A 20,886-nucleotide genomic window follows, 5' to 3' on the forward strand; every position below is an offset into this window, starting at 1 on the left:
CCCTTGCCGTACGGTGGGAGTTAAAATCATCTAAAACTAGGCTCGATGCGGGACGGATTTCCGCAATATCGAAAGTTGTCGCCGGCTAATTATGGCCCTAGCCTTTAATTCTAGTTTGGCAAGCGACAACTTCAATGTCTGGTCTCGAGGGGAAGTCGATCCGCAAGTGTCGTCTCGATCCAAGCGAATAACACTAAACTCGGGAAAGTTGAGATTTATTTATGAAGTAAACCATGTTTCGCATAATGCAAATGCATCGCATTTCAAGTTATTTAGTAAAATTTTAAAAGAAACGATTTTCGGGATAATGGAGTTTATTATGCCAGCGCTGATTTCTGGCTAACATATGGAGATTTTTATGTCCCCGCAAGTGCTGGAAACTCCTTTTTTGAGCTCAGGTTTCTGAAAAGAACTACTTGCTTCGATTTTGCACCAATACTTCCTCGAGTAGTTATTTTTGGAAGACCCTGAAGAGATACCTTCGGGACTTTACAACGAAGCATAGGAGAGGAAATGTTCCTCCTTTTTCTATTGCTTCTAGGCACAGCAGCAAATGTTTTCTCTTGAGGGTCATCAGAGACGCATTCGTCACCAGACAAGTTAGTATAGATATTCGTAGAAATCGGTGGCGTAGCTATCTTCAGCATTTGTGCAAGGGAACGCTTAAGTTTCCTCTCGTACTGTCGAGAGATCATTTGGATTTCCCCTACAGTAGAGACAGTTTTCAAAATGCCTTCCACAGGAATCATCCACATGATTCCCACCGCATTCCCCACAACGAGCCTTATTGCTACAATGAGAGGCTGTGTCCCAGTTGTTTGCAATTACTACAGTTTATAACCCGCTGCACAAAAAGGCGAACCGATAGACGGACATTGTCAAAGAGAGGTAGACCCTGCGAAGGTCGCCCGATATGAGTCTGAGTTGACATAGATCCTCTTCCTCTTCAGCTGCGACTGATGCAGAATGCAAACGTTTGCACTCCAGTATCTTCACTAGCTGAACTGGCGTCCCTAAAACAGCCAACCCCATATGTCAGCAGATCCGCGCAATTCAAACTCGAGTTGAAGACGACCCCAAAGATTTCAACCCCATTAGCTGGTATATATACTCTGTACTCCTTCGTAAAGTGCCTGCGCAGCCAGCAATATCATTTACCTGCTTCAGTACCACCACCCATCAGAGCCAATTTTCGATATTTCTGTCACGGCCGAATATCGTTCCACCAGAGCTCAAGAAATCTGCAACACATTTAAAAAAAAATTGTCTTTGGCCCAGAAGAAGATCACGTAAGGCCCGGTCGAGGAGGCTGGATATATCTTGAGCCGGGGAGTCGTTTATTTTATTTCAACCTTCATCTCACCTCAGGGGCAGTCAATTTTGCACGGGACTTGGGTTGGCCTTCCTCTAGCGTGAGTAACGGTAGGGACTCTTTCGGTAATTTATTGAAGCATACTCAAACAAAATTGTCCAGGGGTACAATGAATCACCGACGATCAGCTTAGGATTAACTGACGAAGCAGTAAGTGTATGCAATGTGCGTACGTGAAAACGCAGTTTTTTTGTTAGAACATTCGGGGGAAGCGAAAGAAAAAGCGATCTGTCACAGACGAGAGCTCGCCTACTATGATTTCGTTCATTATTATAAGGGTTTCATCTTAGGATCATATCCGCTCGGAATTTTCGGTAAATTGATCATATTTAAAATCATGAGATCTGCAATTTTTTACATTATTCAATTTATTTTACTTTTTTGCCGCTTTCTTGAGGTTTTAATGTTTTTGCCCTTTTTTAATTTTAGTCTTGTATCGTATTTTTATCACAGAGAACAGACGTCCATCTTCAGTATTCAACTTGTGTAAAATTTCTAACAGTTTCGGTAGTTGGGATATCCAAGCCAGGTGCGCTACTGTCGTCATGTTTTTTGTGGCTGAGTTTCACTGAATTGACAGTGGTTATTCGTCTGCCCAGTCAAACTAGTCCGGAACCGGTTCGGACTTCCAGTATGAATTCTAGCTCATATGCATGAACCGATAGAGTCGGAATCAGTTGTTTTCTTTAAGCAAGATTCCATACTGAACCCTTTCAGGATTTCGAACCGGTTCCGGAATGGATTTGACGGATAGTTATCCCAAGGTTGGTGTGGCGGCGATTGTGTTTATCGTATATTCATTCAAATATTTACACACGTTTTTCTAAATATTTTTGTTCGGTCATGGATGTCTGTTCTCTGTGTTTTGATCTTCTTAGCTATCATTTAATTTTTAGTCAATTTTGGGTAATTACTAATTTTCAATATTTGCTATGCAATCTTTTTTGATCTTTTAGCATGTTTTGCCACCTCAAATAATTTTTGTCTTTTTACTATTTCGATGACCATATTGGTTGTTTTCAGCCTTTTGGTCATATTCGTCTTTTTTGTCATGTTTAACTTTTTAGTTTTTTGGCGCCTTTTTTAGACATTTTTCCCTAATTCTTCATTTAATTGAATAAAAGCCGAATTGGCCCTAAGGCGTTGGTCTCATAAGCCACTCGTCGTATGTTCGAACATCAATCGGGAAGAATTCTTCGTGATCGGTAGGATTGTAGCACTAGGCGGTTAGCATACAAACGATCAAACCCTTCGCGATCATCCACGCACACTTATGCCCGCGATCTCAAACAGGATAACACAGGCACCAAGTGAACATTTTAGCACTTATAAATTTACAAACGCGGTCTTAAACGCTCGTGTTCGCGCGGTTACGTTCCTACTCGACTCTAGAAGCCGAGGTCCATGCCACCAATTTAATCAACAAAAAATGGCGCTCATATCTCTTAGACCAATGTTTTTCAACCTTGGGGTGAATTCACCCCCAGGGGTACGTCAGATTATGGTTTATTGCGGGTAAATTTCAACTTGTTATCCTAATAGTTCCATCGAATTATTGACTCTATACTATAGAAACAATAATTCGATGGAAATATTAGGATAACAAGTCGAAATTTACCCGGAATAAATCACAATCTGACGTACCCCTGGGGGTGAATTAACCCTCGGTTGAAAAATACTGCCCTAGACAATACGTTCCACGATGACAGGGCTGGGGACTGTAGTAATATGAAAGAACTCACCCTCCTCTAACAACTGAATCGTACATCGAAAATTAAGTATCGGATTCACGGTCCGCGCGATCATCCAGGAACACACGTGAATATGCGAATGGTCACACGGTTCAATAATCGAATTTATGCCCGCACATATCTGAACCGTACAATGAATGTCGCATTCAGAATCATTCAGGCCCGCTGTAATTGGCCTTAAGCTGTGGATTAGTGTTGTAAGTAGCGGTTTTCCCACTACTCGGATTCTGTTTGCCCGGCGGACCCTTCTTGTCAGGGCGGCCTACAAGAATTTCGGATTTTCGTAACACAACAAAAAGGTAAACAAATCCTCTTGCTATACTGTGTACTGCTGGATCTCGTCGATATGCTGCTACCGTTGACGGGGACACGGGCGGTTTCTTCCGACCGGCTGGGACTACAACGGCCGAGTTCTCCCAGAAAGTCGTTTATCTGCTCCGGCAGCAGTCCTTTGTGTTTAGCTAGGAAGGTGAGCTTGGCTCCTTTGTTGGAACCTCCCTAGCGACGATGGCGAACTATCGCCGGATCGATTTGCTCACCGCAAGGTTCGGCATTTCTGAGCCGAAATCAGATGTTTTCTTTGAGCTGGAATCTATTCAGGATTCCGAGCTGGCTCCGGAACGGGTTTGACGCAGTAGTTGAGAGAAGATTGTGCGGCAGCGCTAGTGTTTTAACGTATTCAAATATTTACAAAGTTTTATTAATTATCGAACAAATGATCATGGATGTTTACACAGGTTTTCAAGGAAATTTTGTTCTAACCTAATGTCTGTTATTTGCGATATATTTTATTGGATTCTTCTACAGTGTTTGTATCAGTCTATCCGGGGAAGACTTTCCCTAACACCGACATCATTATCATACTCATAAGTGTTATAAAAATCTTATCGCTTGATGCAAAAGGAATCTTTCTGGCCGAATTCGTTCGTTACCGTTGCTGCTATGTTGGAAGCATGAGTAAGATTGTTGCTACTGCTGCCGCTAGGATTTTTTAGTTCGTAGGCCCAGCGCGGATTGCACAACAGATTACCGAATTGGGTCATTAAATGAAAAATAAAATTCTTTTATTTCATAAACCGATAGAGCCTAGGGACAAATCACTTGTGATGCATTTTGAAAAATCTGCGAAATGTTGCATTTCTTTCCATCAAAATATAAATTCAAAATGTATTTTGCGTTGCGTGTAAGACGTCAAAACCCTACAAAAAACTAGCCCTATATTCAACACAACGTCGAACAAAGTGGATCAGCGTAGGACGATTGTTAAACAAACTTTTGTGCGAGGGAGTGCAAAGTTGATGCAAAAATGGAAATTAAATGCAATTTTTCTAATTTGATGCAAATTTGTTATACATTCCTAGAGTGATCTGCCCCTAGGATAGAGCTCACCTGTCTAAATAGCACAATATAATTCCAACCTTTAAAACTTCAGAATAATTTTTAATTGATTTTCCAAAAAATGTGAACACGTTCTCGTTTGACATTATCGATCTTCTTTGACAGTGAATTTAGCCACGTGGGTTAACATTTTTGACAGTTATCCCAGCAAAAGGATAGGGATCAAGGTAGTTCAATAGAAAATGAGGCCGTGATAATTAAATTTTATAAAATAATGTTTATTATTTTGCTTACAAAAAGCTGCCATTAACTCTTGAATTGTATTGCTCATTTTCAGCAATATGTTGAATTACTGATTACCCTTCAGTAAGTCATATTGTGGGGAACCAAAATTTTTGGCTGGTATGAAGTCCCGAACTTCATCCAGCTCAATAAGGGAGCAATAGAATCATAAATATTCATACGAGGTAAGCTTTACTGAAGACACTTTCCAATATCGTCCTCACGGTGGCCATACTCGTGGAAGGTGAACTTTTGTGATTGCCTCTGGGTTGACCGTGGGATGATGCAAACCAGGATGCATTCGAAATATTGAAATATGTCGGGCGTAGTTTGGGACGTTTATACATACGGTAGAGCAGGGGGTGCAATGGTGCATAATCGACTGTGGCTTTGATTTGGTGATGGATTCAGTAGTATGTCATTAGGCCATCCTAGTGAAAGGTTAGTCAATTTTTGACTATATTAGGCTTGGCTAGGTGATTCCATGTTGTTGCAATAATTCAAACGTTGTATTTGACTATCCACTGATAAGTTTACGGTACTGAATGTTTATGCAATTCATGACAGTAATCGAAAATGTAAATTTCGACGTCTCGACAAACATATTATTACGGCTTAAAAGCCAACTGTCAAAATTCTCTTTGTAAGGAAATTCCGGACAAACCGTTAGTGACCAAACACAGTTTACAGCAGTTAATGAAAGAGAAAACTTTTCTCTTTTGTTTACTACCAACATCTGTGATCGGTGAGTAACGGTTTGTCCAGCATTTCCTTTCAAAGAGAATTTTGACAGTTGGCTTTTAAGCTGTAATTACAGACACTTTATACACAGTCTAGCGAAATGTCAAAAAGTGCAGCTAAACGGACTGTCAAAAAGTGCAGCCATACGAGCATGATTGAGAGGAGAAGTAAAGCTGGAAGCCCATGCAAAGCTTATGATGATGCCAGAAAATATTCATGATTGCTAGTTTTACTTTTTTTGGTTCCGCAAGTCTGTGTATAAAGTGTCTGTAGCCGTAATCATATGATTGTCGAGACATCTGCAATTATCATTCTGCAGATACATCATGTAAAAAGTATTTGATACTCCTTTAAAACTACATTGTAATGTTTCCTTGGTATTCTCCCAAAATTTTATCAATTTAATAATGTTTACTTGACAATGGTTTCTGCTACAGGGGTTAGCAACTGACAGTTAACCCAGCAAAACATAATATACAACAAACGATTTTGTTTCTGATCATAGTTCTGGCACAGAGAACCATCAGTCTTCAGCATTCAACTTGTGTAAAATTTCTAACGGTTTAGAAGGTAGTTGGGATATCCAAACCAGGTTCGCTACTGTCGTCATGTTTTTTTTGTGGCTGAGTTCGACAGAATTGACAGCGGTTATTCCTCTACCCAAACTAGTCCGGAACCGGTTCGGACTTCCAGCGTGAATTCCAGCTCAAATGCATCAACCGATAGAGTCGGAATCGGTTGTTTTCTTTGGGCAACCCACTGAGACGTCCAAAAAATTGTTTCAAAATCGTTCAACACGGGTCCAATGATGGACGTTCGTTAAACGGTTTTTTGGACGTTGTCCAAATTGGTCCAACGAACGTCCTTCATTGGACGATTTTGAAACCAACCGTTCTTAGAGGGAAGATTCCATACTGAAACCATTCAGGATTTCGAACCGGTTCGGGAATGGAATTGACGAATAGTTGGGATAGGTTGGTGTGGCGGAGCTAGTGTTTATCGTATATTAATTTAAATATTTATACACGTTTTTAAATATTTTTGTTCGATCATGGATGTCTGTTTTCTGTGGTTCTGGGAACTAGGAACAAATAATAAATAATGTTTTGTTCTAAGAAACATTTGCATTTTACTGCAGGCTGACGCAGAATTTGGTCTGCAATATAAGTGAGTTGAGAAACATCACTCGCAGCTGTTAAAGGGGAAAGTCCTGCTGCACAACTGGACAATGAACTTGATTGACAAATAGCAAAAAAAAAGTGCAAAACTTTCTCACATCCACTTCCAAATATCGTCTGATTGCAAATTAAAAACAATCGTCGTCGAACGTCGACCGGGAACAATAAATCCGGGTCCTCCTTGTGCGCCGGTTCTCGGAAATGACAACTCGACAAGTTCCTGGCAACCGCTTTTGAGCATCGGAGAAAGTTTTGATAAATAGAACTGGATGGGGCCCAGCTGGTGCCATGCAATGTGCCAGTCGGTCGTGTCGTTTCTTTCCGGCTAAAATCACCCGCACTAGGAAAGTGCAATAAAAACCATCTGGGCATCAGTGCCACAAACGTGACTCTTTGGAAAGTTTTCGTCCCACTTTCGTCGGCCGGAGAAGGACGGGCGAAGCGACAGGACAGTATCTGTCTACGAATATTGTGAATGGTTTTGACAATCTCCGGGCAAGAGTTACATACCTGATGGAGTACAGGAACCGGGATAGAGAGTCTAGAGAGAGAGGGTGGGAACAAGTCTTTAAGGCTTTGCCAGTAACTTGTCTGCATAATAGCTACACGTTATGGTTCCCCAAAGTTTCCGGAAGAAAGCCACAGAGTTCAACAAATTGAGTGGAAATTTCTTCCCACTTCTAATAATAAAAGGAAGGAATAAAGTGTTTTGCCCAGCAGTGCGCTGAAAGTGGGGGGGCTAAAATGTGCCAAACAGCACAGGGGATGAGGCGAAGTGTGCCATGAAAAACTCAATCAGGCGGTTCGGATTCGAAAGAAGTCAGACAGCGGATTGAAAAGTTTCCAGCTTTGCTGCAACTTTTAGGTCAACAACAGGTTACAAGTAACGAGTTTAGGTGCCGTAAGTTTGGAGCGGTGTTCGGCGATGGTTAACAACTTCTGTGATTTTAAGTATTCGCATCACCGTTATATATTCCGACTATCTGCTATGGTCGTCAATGGAAGAATTCATTCTTTTCTGGAACTGATGAAGGTTTGCTCGAACCCCGACAGGACTCAAAACTCGGCGTTGAATCAACCCGCGTGTCCACCGGCTCACTATCGCCGAAAGGTTCCTAAATTCCCAATTAAATAAAACTATAGACATAAAAAATGGACCAGATTTGTTATGTGATAATGATTTACAAAATGTCAAACACTTTACGATGCCATTCCCAAAACGTCACTCAAGTGTCCACATCTGTACGGTATAGAGTGAAATGCCACACAACGGGAAACAATTCCTCTAACTGGCCCAATTCAGACAAACGTTGCCCAGTTTCAATAGCGAGTGCTGCTATTGCCCTTCCAACTACATACGATGGCAGCTAAACTACTGGCTTGCGTTCACCCGGCGCCACTTGCCAGCAGCTACCCTGGCATGCTAGCTGAGAAAGGAAGAGCAGTTTGGGTTAGCAAATAATATCTTACATTCTGTAGAAACGTTTACACCATCGGAGTAGAATGCTGAAGATTAGAACGTTGAGAGTGTCATCGCCATCGTTAGATACACAGGAAGTGCATTTGAAACGTCACAGCATCTTCGGTTCAATGCAGAACTGCTTCAACTCTATACACAGCAATTGTAGTTAAAGTGCAATTTCCAGTAGTCGAACTGGACACATTGACATTGAGTTTATTTTGTTCGTGAACAAGGAAACATTTGACAGCAAAAATCAATCAAGGTAAGCGGCGACTTTTTGTGTGTCATTAGGTTTTACACCAAGCGACATAACACTACAAAATGAGCCGAATTAATTTCGTTTGACAATTCTCGGTGGTTTGCTTGCATGGGAGCTACGTGAGTTCGTATGCAACAGATGAATGCGGAGACTCCATTTTGGATTGATTGGATTCGGGTTTAGCTGTCAAAAAAGGAATCTAATCGAACATTGCCTATTCTTATAACATTGGACGTGTTGCCATACAAAGCCGGGGCACACGTTGCTGTTTTTCTCTCCGCAGTTCTCTTTCCAGAGTTTTTCTATTTTTGACAGGTCTCGTGTTCGATTGGAATGACACTAACAGATGAATGGTAAACAAACAATAGAGGTGGCGGGTCATTATCCAAAGAGATTCAGCGTCTTTAGTTTAAACTAGACAAACTTTAGCAAGAGTGTAACTCGTTTGGGTAACAATTTAGCACTGGGTGAAAAAAAACCTATATTTGTCTATACACTCTGTAGAGTGTATTTATTATTGCAATATAACTCACCGCTGTTCATTATACTCGTTCAAGTTTTTGTGTAAACTTTAGTGGAACAGCTAGTCCATGAACGCTATTATTCCAGGCAATTGCAGTATTTTGTTTGTATTTTTGAAAATAAATAGCATTTGTTTTGGTCGAGTCAAGAGTCAAACTCACCTCATTAACTAATGTGGTTTTCGTTTGAGGCGAAACTGAGTCAGTTCCTAACCCCAACTGCTGTCAAAATGTATGAACTGACAGCGGTTGGGGTTAGAACCTGACTCAGTTTCAGGTTCAAGCGAAATCGCCATAATACTAAGTAATGCTGCCAGAACAGCTAATCGAAACGACCAAGGCGAACTCGGCCGGTCGGACCCAGTTAAACTCATTCCGGAACCGGTTCGGATTTCTGAATGGAGTCATTCTGGATTCCAAATCAAATTTCGACTCAATCGGTTTCGGAATCGGTTGTAGTATTTGATTTGGAATCCATACTGACTCCATTCAGGATTCCGAATCAAATTCCGAATGGTTTGACCGGGGAAGAAAGCGTCTGCTCCTACGCCAATAGCTTCAGACTGGCGAGGAGCGGCCCGCTCAAACCATTCGGAATTTGATTCGGAATCCTGAATGGAGTGATCAGTATGGATTCCAACTCAAATGCAACAACCGATTCCGAAACCGATTGAGTCGAAATCGGTTGAGTTGGCATCCATGCTGACTCCATTCCGATATCTGAACCGGTTCCAGAATGTGTTTAACTGGGAGGGCGAAGCGAATAGAAGAGAAAAGAGTTACTGTCACGCTGGTGTAAACAACTATTTTCAGAATAAAGAGTGTTCCACATCTAAGTGCATCACGGAAAAAACACTGTAGAAAATAATCCGTGGGGTAATTTCTCTTGAAAATTTGGGTAGAAGTGAGTTGTTTACACTGTATTTTATTGCTGTCAGCTTTTCGAACATCGGAAAAAATGGCGTCACCCGAAAAGCCACGTTGCGAATCGATTTTGTGCAAGCACCTGGAAAATCGTCAACTCTCTCATCGAAACATCAATAAACAACACGGAATCGTGCAGTCCATGGTAAGTCGTGTGATTAAACGTTACTACCAAACTCTGAGCATAGAGAACAGACATCCATCTTCAGCATTCAACTTGTGTAAAATCTCTAACGGTTTCGAAGGTAGTTGGGATATCCAAACCAGGTGCGCTACTGTCGTCATGTTTTTTTGTGGCTGAGTTCGACAGAATTGACAGCGGTTACTCCTCTACCCAGTCAAACTAGTCTGGAACCGGTTCGGACTTCCAGCATGAATTCCAGCTCAAATACATCAACCGATAGAGTCGGAATCGGTTGTTTTCTTTGAGCAATATTCTAATATGAATCCATTCAGGATTTCGAACCGGTTCCGTAATGGATTTGACTGATAGTTGGTATAGGTTGGTGTGGCGGCGCTAGTGTTTATCGTATATTCGTAATTCAAATGTTTACACACGTTTTTTAAATATTTTTGTTCGATCATGGATGTCTGTTCTCTGTGCTCTGAGTATCGAAGGGAAGGAGAAATGCGGTCAGAATGAATGTTCTATTAGTGATCAGGAGCCCAAACGTAAAGTGAAAACCACTGCTTCTATCAGGGATGTGGCAAAAAAGTTGAATCGGTTCAAGTCTTTCGTTCAGAGAGCCAAGGACCGGGAGGGACTGCATATGCACAAAGTGCAGAGTGAGAAAGTCACGGGCCCGGAAACTACATCCAAATGCTGACGAAGTCCCATTGTCTCATCATAGATGATGAGACTTACGTCAAGGCGGACGTTCCGGAGGAAGTATGGAAGAAGAAACTTTCAAAGTTTACCAATAAATACATGATTCGTCAAGCGATGTGCTCATGTGGCAAACGGAGTGCGCCATACGAGACTACCAGGACTGTAAACGGGGAGATCTACCTGAAAGAGTGTCTACAGAAGCGTCTGCTTCCTCTGTTGAAGCAACACGAAGGTCCTACGGTCTTCCGGCCGGATCTAGCTTCGTGTCACTATTTAAATGTTGTCCTGGAGTGCTACGAAGACATCATGGTCATTTTCGTACCCAATGACATGAACTAAGACCCTACGAGGTCAAATCTGCGGAAGACATGAAGAAACAGTGGGTCTCCGTACAGAAGAAGCTGTACACAGCCAGATGTTGTACGGAACCTAACGAGTGGAGTTAAACGTAAGGTGCAAGCGTAACGCTATGGTATTGAAGTTGAATTAAATAAACGTGCCCAAAGCTTACTAATGGGTTATATTTTATTGTCTGAAAGCTTGAGAAGGATCATTTGGTGCCTCCGTTCATTGCCAGCTGTTGTCAGTGGCATATTCCCATCTAGCTGGAACATGTTTCCAGTCCATAAAAAGAATAATAAGTGAGACGTCAACGACTATCGTGAAATAACTTCATTGAGTGTTGTCTCCAAGTTTTTAGAGATGATTATTATGGAACCGCTTAAGGCTCATTGCCAACAATATCTTGGTGCCGATCAACATGACTTCATGGCTGGACGCTTGACAGCAACTAATCTTTTCTGTCATCCAACAATATTCTACTTAATAGAGAATATGGAATGTCGCGAACAATTTGATGTTATTTGCACCAACCAATCTGCCACGATATAACGATCGTTAAAATGCAGATATTTGGAATCAATAATATTATTTTGAGTCATTTCGATCCTACCTTACGAATCGAGCGATCGTGATTGCTAGTTACCCACATTTCCTTCAAGGTCTACGAATACCCCAAGGAAGGCACCTGGTACTGTTGATGTTTGTGCTGCACTTTAATGATGTTCATCTAGTGCTGAAGTCTTGTTGACCTTCGCGGATGATCTCTCGATGTTTCGTCTGACCAATTTGGTAGTACTTTCATAAAAATATTTAACAGATGGCGCTGCTTCGGTGGTGGCTAACGTCAATTTAAATGTATGGGAAAGATATTAAAACTTGGGATTTTGGAGAAACTATAATATTGTAGTTGTAAAATGGATGCACATTTGATGCAGAAAAAATATGGGAACAGTTTGTAGAAGTTTATTTAGATACTTACTTGAAAATTTTCAAATAAAATCTAAAAAAACTGTTTGCGCCCATACATTTTACTCATTAGTTTCCACCAAGAAAAGTTGAAGCTCTTTCTCCCCACAACTCTCTGTTTCACTTGTTTTGACAGCAGATTTCCAACTTACTACAATCGGAATGTTTCGTTTTAGAATTTAAGCGCAAATGTAACAACCGTTTCGAAAACCGATTCATACAGGATGGGTTCTGGCCTTTGGTTTGAATACCATGTTTTAGAAGCAATCAGTACTCAGGCACACAATTTGAGTCCGTTTTTGGAGCTAGCGTTAATCTGGCGCTAGCTTAGTCCTGGCACTAAATTAGTGTCGGATTCTGATGAGACTTAATCGAAACGCAATTTTCATAACTAATTTAGTTATTAAGTTATGTGCCCTTCACGTACAAGACATATTGCCCTATTTTATTCTTTAGTGGAGGGAAATTTGTTCTCATTTGATTTTTTATTTTTTGGGCAGAAATATGGTACAGTACCAATCAATAGGAATATCGAATACCTATTTAAATAGCGTAACCGATGAGCTATTCGAACTTCGTAAAAATAATGCTGAGTTCGTTTAGGAATCTCTAGTATGTAGAGTTGATTGGTCGTTTTCTGTTTGATCCTTGCAGGTTCTTCCCACCGGCAAACCTAAAATCCTATCAATGAAACCCTAAACTTACAAGTCTTTAAATTTAAACACACACCCAAAACCACCGTATGCTATTGTGACGTCCCTGACCAAAAGCCGCCTAAACCAAACCAGTCATAACAATAACAATTACGGGTTTTTAATCCCTCCTCAAATTTTCATTACCACAACATCGTACGACTCCACCCCCTGTAGTGGCTTGTTTTTTGGGAAAAGACCCGTGAAAACTGTCTTGACAGGTTGGTAGTCGCAAGGGAAGGGAAGAGGATTACCAACCTGGAAACATTTTGGTCGGTCGACATGGCAAGCACCCATCATCATCATCATCCTCAACGTTGCAGGGTAGAACGAAGAAACACAGAGAACAGACGTGCATCTTCAGCATTCAACTTGTGTAAAAATCTAACGGTTTCGACGGTAGTTGAGATATCCAAACCAGGTGCGCTACTGTCGTCATGTTTTTTTTGTGGCTGAGTTCGACAGAATTGACAGCGGTTATTCCTCTACCCAGTCAAACTAGACCGGAACCGGTTCGGACTTCCAGTATGAATCCCAGCTCAAATGCATCAACCGATAGAGTCGGAATCGGTTGTTTTCTTTGAGCAAGATTCCATACTGAATCCAATCAGGATTTCGAACCGGCTTCGGAATGCATTTGACGAATAGCTGGAATAAGTTAGTTTGGCGGCGCAAGTGTTTATCGTATATTAATTCAAATGTTTACACACGTTTTTTAAATATTTTTGTTCGATCATGGATGTCTGTTCTCTGTGGTAGAACGAAGAACCCGAAAACTTTTCTCTTCGCCCAACCGATTTGTACATGCATGCGTGGGAAAAAGGCAAAAGTAATTCCTCTTTCTCCCAGTGTGCGGCACCTGCTGTAAAAAGTATGAAATGTGAACCTGGCCTGTCAACTGGCAGATAACAGTAAAAAAGTATTTCTTTCCTGTGTGGCGCGTGATGACGGAACGGTATGCTGCAGCTCGGCTGGCTTCTGTGGCTGAATGGGAGGGGGGAGGTGGGTAAACGATCTCCCTTCAGCTTTAATGCTCTTAAATGAGTGGTATTCCTCTTATTCACTGTGTACGATTTGGACACACACACACACACACACACACACACGATCGGTCAGGTGGGTACGGGACGTAAAAGTCAGCCGGAGTTTTTGATGGTGTCGGAAAGGATTGCAAATGGTCCTGGTCTTGCTGGAACATATTTATCATTCTGCTGCTGCATGAGAGCTAGGGTGCAGTGATGCCGTTTCCTATTTGGTAGGGGCATTCGAGTAAAGAAGCTAGAATAGCCCTATAAATTGATAGAGTCTCCTAACAGAGCATCATCCTATCAATCCAGCATATTTGAAAAAAAAGTTTAAACTAGAAAAACTCTAGAAAGAGGACTGCGGAGAGGAAACCCGTATTTTTGGCAACACGATTCGTTTTTGACAGCTAAACTCGAATCCGAACGAACCAAAATGGAGTCTCCGCAGTTTTTTTTCTAATTTAAGTATATTTTCGACCAGATTTACTCGGAAAATAGAGCAATAAATTCAAGCCCGGTGACCAATAGATAATTCGATCGATAAGTTTCGTAATTTGGGAACACTGTTTTGAAACAATCCCGCGTTTATTGCGAAGGATGGAAATTTTTAAAAATATGAATTTTTACTACTTTCTCCACACCTACCGAAGCTCGGTCTTTCTCATCACGAACGTTACACCAAATAGGTCCCATTCTGTGTAGCACAACAAACCTATAGGAGAAGGATATCCTGGATGCATAAGTGTGAAAAGACGTATGTTAAAATTTTAAGCTCGTAAAACTTTGGTTCCGGGTATTTTGACTGGAACCAGCCTCACGGGAGAGAGTGAGCTGCCTTGATGCTTCTGTTGTCGGTTTCGCACGAATTGGGTTTATTCGTCTGTTGGGTGCACGTGTCGCAACAGGCCCCTTTTTCGGTAGAGATGTGTCTTCTATACACTGTCTGTGCAAGGAAAACTATATCATAAGCTCTTAGAGGTAGCAAAATGGCAAGGATGATTATGAATGAGAGTAATGTTTTTACTCTCTGATGAAACACGGAACGACTGGATTGTAGTATTAAACGGTGCTTCGGAACGAGTCTTGCTGAAACGATGCTAAATTAACAGACTTGTCCGTATTCTACACACTATTTGATACCTTCCTTAAATTACGGATGAGTCTGAAATTGATGCGGACTTGTCATGCCTTTTTGTACAATAAGTTGTACCAAATACTAGGAAGTGTTCCAGCTATTAGAGGTACATCCGGTTAGAGACCTTTAACTACCTGAAGAGTCGGTTTCAGTTTCGTAGTTTGCTATTTTGAAGGTGTAACCGCGCGGAGTGACAGCACTGGTTAGAAAAATACCTACGTTTTTAGTATACACTGCGTAGCGTGTATTGTTTACGCAACGTAATCCTTCCCGCTGTTCTATACCCTTCACAATTAGTCGTAAATTTGGTTCATTTCCGCTTCTGTGAAAAGTTTTGTCAGTTTAGATAGGTGTGGTAATTTTTGTTGAACATGTGTGTATAAACGTAACATAGGGTTTGGATAGCTTACCGCTCTCCTCTTGCAGTGAAATGTGTGCTGATTAACCTACACATCGGTGATCATACGGACGCCACCGCCTTTTCCGGAGCAATAACCCAGTCAAACCATTCGGAATTTGATTCGGAATCCTGAATGGAGTCAGTACGGACTCCAAATCAAATGCAACAACCGATTCTGAGTCGGAATCGGTTGTTGCATTTGATTTGGAATCCATAAAGACTCCATTCAGAAATCCGCACCGGTTCCGGAATGGGTTTAACTGGGAGCCAGTGCGGTGAAGTGCACGTGTGTGGCAGTAAAAATACCTGTCAAAATTGCTGGCCCGTGGTTCGGGTACTCGTATGTGCTGTTTTCGCTCGCCATAGTGGGACAGCTAACTGTGAAAAAGCACTTCGCTGTCTTATCAGCCAACGAAAACTGTAGGTGGGATCCTGGCCGGTCGGAAGCCGGAGAAACCCGAAACCCATTCCATTGTTTACTTTTCGTGTTACGTACGCACGTCCAAAGGTGTTGGTATAAGCACGTTGGACGCCCTGTCACTTCGGGTCTGCCGCGCAGGTGATGATATAGTCCATATTGTGTGTAAGAACGGGCAACTTTTAATGGATTGCATCCTATGATGGTTCCTCTCCACGAATCCTTATAAGGATGAACAATTGTCGCCTTGTGAAGCGTAGATGGAGGCGAGAGCGAACCGGTGGTGTTCTAAGCCCGCTCTATATGAATGGTGTACGGACCCTGCTCGATGGAATCTAATGAGACAAACTCTGGTTATAGCGGTTATCACAGTTTCCATATCTGTGCGTCATTCAGGGAAGACGAAAGGGGTGACTCTTAAGGAAAATTAAGATGCCAAACAATTTTAATGCGTAATCAAGTTTCAAGAAACTTCGTCGAAAACGCCTTATCACGAAAACGTCATCGAAAGCCAGAAAACACCGTGCGTAGTTTATATCTCAAAATTTACATAAAAACTAGTTAGTGTGTTCAGGAAAGTTCAAGGATGCAAAATGCCTACCTTTTCTGCGGCTGTAATTTTTCTGCCTACATTCTCATTTCTCTTTCAACGCTGCTGTCGTTCGCTACTGCAGGACGCCCAGCGCTGTACGGCAGTCTGTAAGCAAAGCAGTAACATGACAAAAAATACTGCCCCCAGTAAAGCCACTAGACGCGAGCGGTATAGCTTCTCTTTCCTTATTTTACACTTTTTAATATTTTTAATCTATTCAATATTTTTAATCACAAACGATGACAATGAATGCGGTTCGTTTATGACATGACCGGCATCAACTCTTTCGTGTGCGGGCCTCTTCCTTTGACTGTGCAGAGAAAAGTGTACAAAGCGAGAGAACAAACTTTACTACGCCACACTCTCACCGGAGTACAACAGCAACACAAAAATGTATTCTACTGCTGTACAGGAAAATATACTCGGTTTGGCTACCGTTCTGGCAAGAGCTGTAGTCATACGTCGCTGTAGCGGGCTGTACGGCTTGTGCAAATGTAAATATACCGAAAAAAATGTAGTTCACCGGTACCTGTTGGCATCCCTGGGAAAGTTATGTCATTCGTTGGTGTCTGAAACTTCCTAGAATAAACCTAAGTGATATATTGCCCGTATAAATTGTATCAGGATTTACAAAACATTGCTGAAAACAACTAAGGACGAACGCATCATTCAACGCCATTCCTTTGACCGTCGCTTTAACGACGCACTCCGGGCCCAGTCTCATATCCCATTAGACTTTGTTCGTCGAGATCGGAAATGTTTTTTTCTGTGTATGTGTATGTACGTGCCTCAACTTGTACCTTGTTGGCTACAGCTCCATCTTTGTCGGTCTTGGGGAGCGTCCTTCCAGGTCCCCTTGTACGTTCAGGGATCTCAAGTCCTCTTCCACTGCGTATAACCAACGTGGTCGTGGCTTCCCACAAGGTCGGCGTCCTCTTCCTGGCTCCCTGCTGAATATTGTTTTGGTAAATCTTTCTTCCGACATTCGTATCACATGACCAGCCCATTGCAGTCTGCCGTATTTTATATCTGTTGACCAATGTCTGCAGTTTTGTATACTTGGTACAACTCATGATTCACGCGTCTGCACCACACTCCATTTTCGCATATTCCGCCGAGTATTGTCCGCAGCACTTTACGCTCGAAATTCCGAATGGTCTCCTATCTGCCTTCCTCAACGTTCACGCTTCGTGGCCATAAAGAGCGATAGGGAGGATCAGTGGCTTGTAAAGGCGAATTTTGTTGACGTTTGCAGGTTGCGGTTACGTAGACCGTAGAAGGCCCTGTTTGGCAGTTGCAATACACCTTTTTAGCTGACGGGAAACATCGTTGTAGCAAGTCACAAGTGTACCAAGGTAAACGAATTCATCGACCACTTCAAACACGTCCCTATCAAGCACTACCTTGGAACCACTAGACCCGTTTCTCTCTTCACCTGCGACCATATACTTTGTCTTGGCTGAGTTGATGACATAGCCTATCCTCGCAGTCTCCCTCTTAAAAGGCACGAAGGCCTCTTCCACTGCTCTACGATCGATTCCAATTATATCAATATCGTTGGCAAACTCATGGAGCATGTACGACCTTGTGATGATACATCCGTTCCTTTGCACAGCAAATTTGAAAGTGCATCGCCTTGCTTCAGTCCATCTTTGGTCACAATTGAGATTGAGATCTCATCTGCAATCCGAATACTTGGTTTTGAACCATCCAACGCCGCACGTATTAGTCTAATGAATTTCAGTTTTTGACATAATCTGCCACAGCTTCACCGAGTCGTACGCCGCCTTAAAATCAATGAACAGACGGTGGGTCTGCAAGTTGTACTCCCGGAATTTGTCTAGGATCATCCGCTGGCTAAACATCTGATCCGTCGTTGATTGGTCCTTACGAAAACCAGACTGGTATTCGCCGACGAAAAACTCCTCAAGCGGTCTCAGTCTGCTAAACAGAATACGCGACAGTATTTTGTACGCCGAGTTCATGAGAGGTATCCTTCTGTAATTAGCGCACTACAGTCTGTGCTTTTTCTTGTAGATGGGGCAAGTGAGTCCATCCAGCCAGATAGCAGGCAATTCTTCCTCTACCCATATTCTCAGAATAACGCGGTGGGTTATTTGGTGCAGCTGCGCACTACTGTGTTTGAGAAGTTCAACCGAAATATCGTGCTTCCCACCTCATCTGGCGTCTTTCGACCCGTGGAAGCGTGAGGTAGGCACTTGCGAGGACCACAGTTATATTGGATGCTCCTTTTTGTTGTCAACTCTTGCAACCCATATATGTACGTATGTGTCAAAAAATGTCACTCACTTTTCTCAGAAATGATTCAGCCGATTTTAACAAAGTTATACTTAAAGGTGTAGCATCGCTATAGGCTACTATAGTATTTTATTTGGTTCGGATTTCTGGTTCCGGAGTTGCGGGTTGAAGAGTGCGGTCACACATCCGGCCTTATTCTTTCACTGACTTTTTTCACTCGATTCTGAGAGTCGACTCGGGTGAGGTGAGATTCTCAATTGCGGTTAAATGTGCGTCTCACGTCACCCGAAGTGACTCTTCGGAATTGGGTTAGGAAAGTCACGTAGATTGAGGTGAAATTAGTCGTCACACGTCACATGCCGCGCAGAATAGGGCCGATCAAATTCTCATATAAACCGGTAATTCCTTGACAAAGTCTCTGAATGCAATACACATCTCTTCTTCCGGAATGGCTGATCCGATTTTCACACATAGTCTCAAATAAAAGGTATTGTATCCTTACTAACTGCTGTCGAACTTCATTCGGACCGGAGTTACGGTTCCAGAGTTATAAGTTGAAGAGTGCGATCACACATAAAATTTCCTGCCCATTTTTGCCTTTCTCATATAGAAAGGATATGCAATCACTCCAAATATCGGCTTTTTCCCCGAGGCCCAAAGGGCCGATTTCCATATACCATTCGACTCAGTTCGACGAGATCGGAAAATGTCTGTGTGTATGTATGGGTATGTATGTATGTCTCAGAGATGGCAGGATCGATTTGAACAAATCTAGTCTCAAATGAAAAGTTCAACCATCGGCTGCTATCGATTTGTTTGATCCAGTTCCGAAGTTGCGGAAGATAAGTGCGATCACACGCCAAATTCCCATGTAAACTGATACCACTATGATGTCTAAATGATGCAATACATATTGAAATGTGTGCAACATTAGTTGGATTTGTTGGTCTAGATCACTAATGACCAATCGAAGTAGCTTTGATACATTGGCAACCTATGACGGTTGATGGTGCCCCCGGGGAATTTACTAAGCTCCAGGTTAATGTCACACCTATGTCTCAGCGATTTTTACAAATTACGGAAATATTTGATACATCCAATGATTGCTATTGAATTTGGTTCAGATCTGACTTTTGGTTCCCGGGTTATAGATTGGTTAGTAAGGTCACGCAGGGATTTTCCGTATAAACGATTACATTAGTAATATTTCAGTGTTTGAAAATCTGTTGAAATGGACTTTAAAATTCTTCGATTTGCAGATCTAGCTCATCGACAATTCCGGAAGTCACGGGTTTCGAGTTTAAAGTCACATCGATTATTCAGTGATGACTGGTGAACCCCCCCATTACCCGAGCAAACGAAAAGCCCATAATGCCCTCATGCTCATGGTCCAAATTCACCCCTACGGCATGGTATTTTGATGATGTTTGAAAGGGGTTCAACCCATGAAAACTCCGTCACCATGGTCCGGAATATCCCGTTTAAAAACCATTCGTTTATTTAGTTCAACATCAATGTCATGATAACACTGAATCAACAATTTGCCTCCACAATACTCGATTTGTAGCTGCAGCTCTCCAACGTCGGTTACGCCCAACACTCGCCAAATCACGTCCCACCTGGTCCGCCCATCGTGCTCTCTGCGCTCCTCGCCTTCTTGTACCAACCGGATCATTAACGAACACCATCTTTGCAGGATTGTTGTCCGGCATTCTTGCAACATACCCTGCCCACCGTATCCTTCCAGCTTTGGCCACCATTTGGATACAGGGTTCGCCATAGAGTGCAGCGAGCTCTTGGTTCATCCTTCGCCGCCACACACCGTTCTCCTACACACCGCCGCTTGCAGGTCCTCCTCGAGCAAGTCCAAGTATCGTGCCCGTAGATAACCAATGGTCTTATAAGCGTTTTGTACATGGTGCATTTGGTGCGGGGGTGAATCTTTCTTGACCTCAGTTTCTTCTGGAGCCCATAGTAGGCCCGACTTCCACTGATGATGCGTCTTCGGATTTCACGGCTCACGTTATTGTCAGCCGTTAATAAGAATCTTAGGTTGACAAAATCCTCCACTACCTCGAAAGTATCCCCGTCGATCGTAACGCTGTTTCCTAACCGGATTCTGTCGTTTCCGCCTACCAGCATATACTTTGTTTAGGACGCATTTACCACCAGTTCGACCTTCGCTGCTTCGCGTTTCAGGCGGGTGTACAGGTCTGACAGGTCCGTTCCAAATGTTCGGGCGATAATGTCCATGTCGTCCGCGAAGCATACAAATTGGCCGGATTTCGTGAAGATCGTGCCCCGGCTGTTGAGCCCGGCTCGTCGTATCACACCTTCCAGAGCGATGTTGAATAACCTTGTCGGCCGGCCATCGATGAAGCCGGCTTGATAACTTCTCGC

This window comes from Topomyia yanbarensis, chromosome 1 (assembly GCF_030247195.1).
Source record: "Topomyia yanbarensis strain Yona2022 chromosome 1, ASM3024719v1, whole genome shotgun sequence".
NCBI lineage: Eukaryota > Metazoa > Arthropoda > Insecta > Diptera > Culicidae > Topomyia > Topomyia yanbarensis.